At 32.5% G+C, this 5,295-nt stretch overlaps 1 long non-coding RNA gene across 1 annotated transcript; it reads left to right on the top strand.

Annotated features, from left to right (window-relative positions):
• The first annotated feature begins 829 nt into the window (after positions 1–829).
• On the top strand, positions 830–5,056 carry LOC119473010. The gene is made up of 2 exons (XR_005202178.1): positions 830–904; positions 4,979–5,056. It is a non-coding gene; the product is annotated as an uncharacterized LOC119473010 (long non-coding RNA).
• The last annotated feature ends 239 nt before the right edge of the window (positions 5,057–5,295 follow it).

Here is a 5,295-nt window from a genome sequence, read left to right as displayed (position 1 = left end):
AAAAAAAAAAAAAAAAAAAAAAAGTGTTCTTTTTCAGTTGAGAGAATGATTAGGGTAACTAGCCTGCTATATGACTACCCTGGGAATTCATTCATTCATTCAGGATGATAGCTTTAAGATGAAAATAAAGCATCTGTCATTATACAATTACAATAGTGATACCTTAACTATTCTGCGAAATAATTGTTTTATGTATTTCATCAATTTAAAGGACTACCTTAGCCTTTTTCTTGCCTTCCTAAGTTCTAGCTTGGATATTAAAGTCATTGATGGAAATGGAAAATCTTGAGACAAGAAATTTCAATTATTTTTTTGAGTAGAAAAATTATGAAGGCAGTCCCAAGCCTTTATTCTCAAATAATCTCTTGGGTTTTCATAACTGATTTTAACATTTGGGGTCAATTACCATTTTCTGAGACAGAAGAGATGGTCAGTACTATCACAATTTTTGTTTATATTAATTCTCTCATATTTAAAAGTCTTTTGGTTTATTGTTTGTAGTAAGTCAGCCTGCATGCTGTCCATTATAAAATTGCCACATCCCTCAGAGCACCTTTCTTAAATGGAACAATTAGCAGGACCTGGCTTAATAAATAATTCTACTTAATGTCAGTCATACTAAGAAGGTTTATTCTATCACATATTAGTCAAATGAATAGAATATCAAACTATGCAACCACAAATTAAAATGATGAGGCAGCATAACTGTGAAATGTGAGGTATCAAGAGAGACAGATAAATCTGGGTTGTTGCAATTAGACATATGGAAAGGTTTTTGTGTGCTGGCTTGCTTGTTTGATTGGCTAGGTATAGAATTCCAGATTTGATTATTTTAAACATGCATAAGAAAAACAATGGGTCTTAGGCTATATTTACATGGAGTGGAAAACACAGTAGCCCAGAAGTAAGTACAAATATTGTATTTCTGAATGGTCAATATGTTTACTTTGAGACACACTGCATAGTTAAACTAGGCAGTGAAAGTAGATAAAATTTGTAGCACTCTTTGCTGACTCATGGCACGCTATTTCCATAAGTAGATACATTAGTTAAAGAGACATCTGTGAATAGCAATAGGTTCTGCATTTATGATTAGATTAGGTTAAATCATTTTGTTATTTGCTTTTCCTCTTTTAGTATATTAATCAAGCTTATAATAATGTATTACCACTTTTCCCATTGACTGTAAAATCTATTAGGGGAGAGCAATTGGCTATTCTCTCTGCAGCTCATTGCCTGTCAGATTGCTGTGTTTTGAGTATATATTTATATATATATATGTGTTTGTGTGTGTGTGTGTATTACATATACACAGAAATATGCATCCATATGTTTATTTACATTTTAAAATTCATTGGTTACAGCTGAAAATTGAAGAACAGCTTTTGTAGACTATAGGCAGAGAAAGTACTCTTCATCAAGCACTGTTTTTTTTTTTTTTTTTTTACTGAATGCTACCCCCTCCCCAACACACACACTTAAAAACAATGAGTATAATTGTCATTCAGTTCAGAAAACAAGACAAAACACTCAGTTCTGATTTTTCAGTGCTAGAAATGAATTTGCACTGGCATAGGAAGATCCTCAGCTTTGCCAGTAGGGACTTGCAGTTTCAAATGAGCAAAGCAGAAGGTAACTCAAAGCACAAACTATTTTCCATTTCAAATCCTTAGCTCTCTCACCATAGAATAAAACATTCAAAAAACATACATCTGGCAGCAAAGTAAATGCCATTTGGTTGATGATAGAATGTCCTTATTAGGGAAAAATTCTAAAGGCAATTGGTCTAGTCTGAAGTAAACTTTTAAAGAAATTAACAGACCTGTTCATCTTCGCCATCATTCCGGGAATTTTCATATTTTCTCTCCTATGAGGATTCATTTCTTGGACCTCCTGTCTTTCTCTTTCCTGGTTTATTCCTCTGCTTTGGTGGTGCATACCCTCTGGTAGCTTTTTGAAAAAGGGCACATGAGAGTTTAATTTTTTGAGTTCTTACCTGTCTGAAAATAACTTTATACAACTGTCACACTTGATTTCCTATGTATAGAATTCAAGGTTGGAAATAATTTTTCTTCAGAATTTTGAAAGCAACGTCTTCTAGCTTCCAGTGTTGTTTTAAAAACTGCAGTGCTATTCTAAATTCGAATTTTTTTGTAAGTGCACTTGATTCTCTCTTTGAAGCTTGAGAAATCACCTTTTTATCCCATGTTCTGAAGTTGTGCTATAACATGCTTTGATAAAGGTCTCATATATTGTGCTGAGCACTTGTTGGATACTTATCAGTCTGGAAATGTGTTCTTCAGTTGTGGAAAATTTTGGAGGAGTATTTGTTTGATCATTTTTTTCTCCTCTGTTTTCTTTTTTCTTTCTTTCTGAATCTCCTAATTTTTATATAGTAGGCTTTTGGCATAGAATGTCTTTCTTTTTATGGAGTAAAAATAATTTTTATCTGAGTCTCCTATAATCCTATCACTTAGTGAGAAACCCTTTTAATATTTTGCTATGAAAATTATAGTGTGTGTGTGTCTGTATAGTCATAGCATGCATACTATTTTGAAATTCAATAACAATGTATCTTGAACATTTTCAAAGTCTCTATTTTTAAGATGACTGTACAATATTTCCATTTTATGAATATATTATTTAATTATTCCTTTATTGAAGGTTATTTAAAATTTTTATATTTTATTTTATGTAAAAATCTGCAGTGAAAAGTTCTTGTATATACATCTGTGTATACTTGTGTGATTGTAACTGTAGGATAATATTCTGGAATTGCTATAATGAGGTCAGTGAATAAAGTACTAGATTTTAAGTTTATAGCATACATTTTATAATAATTTAATAGTCACTTTGCTGCTTGAATTGCTATTTAGTATGTCATCAGAATTGCTTTTTTCCTGTAATTAGGATTGTACTTATTCCTGACTTCTTACTGCACAACAAGCAGTTGCAATAGTTATAATTTTAATTGGTTATGAATCAACTTAAGATCCAGGAGAATATTTATAAATAAAGAGAAAGACCAAATAAGCCATGACATGACTAACTCATTGTCCTAATGGCATAAACTTTACTAACAAACATGCAAATTATACATATCCTATTCAGATACTTAATTGGACCAGAAATAAAACACAGATTTGTCAAGTTAATGGGAATAATGATTGTCTGTTTCCCAGATTACTCCCAAGAAAAGGATGTGTCAGAAGTTGTGAATAATTGCTGTGCCGATGTGTAGAAAGTTTGCTTTTCTTAGGGTGTTAAGACAGCATTCACAGAACCAAGGTTGTTCCTGACTTCAGGAAATCCTAGTCTGTCTCAGGTACTTTTGGATAGATGACATTCTATACTCATATGCCAGGAACTCTAGTCCCTGTTAGTCTATTTTATCATTTCTAAAATATGTGTAGATTACTAAAGTACTTTTATGTATTATTTGAAAAATAACTAATGATCATGATTGTCCAATATGCTGAAAGCATAAAGGGCTATATAGAAACAAATTTCTGCTAAATTAAACCTTATTCTCTTTAGAATGTATGAAATAAATCAACTATTTATTTATGTAATTTCATTTGGCACATAGTTTATTGTAGCTTTCAACAAATATCAAACACTAATTGTCATTGTTATACATGTATTGTGGTGTTCAGAAACATGTTTGTGAATAAGCTTAAGAAATTAAACATTCAAAGTCCTATTTAATTTCACTTGAATTATAAAATATAGCAAACTTTAGAAGTGGATAATAAGAGGTAGTGACTGAAAACGTACACAGATAGCACAAAACGTATTAATTACAATCATAGTGGATGATTAGGGCAAATTAGGATCAACTGGGAATATGTTTCTTATATTTTGAGAATAATGACCTAAAAATACCCAAATGTTCCATCTTACCTGTCCCAGAGAGAAAGTGCACAGTTTTCTGGACCTTGATACTAAGTCCTTTGGCTATTTCTTTGCCTAATCATTTTCTTCATTTGGAATAACTGACCCATGTCATGTTTATTCCATGAGTATTCCATACTCTTGATGAAAAATAAAAAGTCTTCCCTTTACTTGTTCCTGACGTTTGCTTTTTTTTCCTGACTCTCTCTAGAGCTCAGAGACCGAAGTTCAGGCTCCTCTCTGCTATTGACTTGCTCTACTGGTCACTTTCACTCTCTAGGCTTTATTGTCCTTATCTATTTAATAAGATATTTAAAGAAATTATCACTATGGTCTCTTCCAGTTTTATATTTTGAGATTATAAAAAGGTAAATCCCTCCATAACCCTTCAGTGGCTTTCTACTATGTTAACAATAAAATCAAACTTTTCTTCCATGGTGTATAAGGCTTTATATAATCGGCTCTGCCTGTATCTCCTACTTCCATTTCATGCCACAACACTACAAGCTAGCCACATGAGTTTCCTGTTCTTTTAGGGATCAGCTAAAATACTACCTTCTCAGAAAGGCTTTCCTTGACTCCTTTATTAAGCCATCTTTTAAATTTCTCTCAAACTCTTCATCACAACTAGTTATTATCTTTGTTTGTTTCTTCTCATGCCAGATTAGGATGTTAGCTCCGTAGTGATGGCACCTGGTTTATCTTATTACTGTATTTCAGTGCCAGCACACTACCTGGCACATAAAACATATTAAAAAATACTTGCTAAATGTTTGTTGTTAGAGACTGATACATATAGAAATGATATCTGAACTAAAAAGAAGGGGCAAAGGGCCCCTGTCATGTATTGTAGTGTTTACAATTGTCAATAAAACCATGTAGTCTACTCATAACAACCATATAGCCAAACAGTCAATCTAAATTGACATCCTAGGCAACTCTGATATAAACCAAAGAAGAAATTGGAACATTTGATGGCTTTTTCTTGGGAAGATAGTCCTGTTGAGAGGCTTGAGATGTCTTGGTGTGTTTATAGGGCCCCATTGTTCTATAACCAGTGCTTTCTTCTTTTATCTCTTCTCAGATTAGACTCCAGAGAAATGATGTTAGGAAATCGAAACTGAAATGGACCCCAGAGCAATTGAAGAAAGAAAGAGTCAAGGTGAGGCTTGGATATCAAATAATTTATTACTGAGCTTTCTGTTTTTGTTGTTGTTGTTGTTACAATAGTCCTAGTGTATAAGGACTAGAAAAAGGTTTTAGAAAAAAACCAGAATTTATGATTTAGTCAAGTGTCTAAATGTTTTAGCCCAAACACTAGGAGTAAAGAAGTGAATAACTTTTTTCAAAAGTAATAAAACCAAACACACACATATACACACACACACACACACAGTCAAA

The sequence above is a fragment of the Cebus imitator genome, unplaced genomic scaffold (genome assembly GCF_001604975.1).
Source record: "Cebus imitator isolate Cc_AM_T3 unplaced genomic scaffold, Cebus_imitator-1.0 Scaffold128, whole genome shotgun sequence".
Lineage (NCBI taxonomy): Eukaryota > Metazoa > Chordata > Mammalia > Primates > Cebidae > Cebus > Cebus imitator.
Note: the sequence above shows the minus strand (reverse complement) of the source record. Positions and strands in the feature narration are given on the sequence as shown.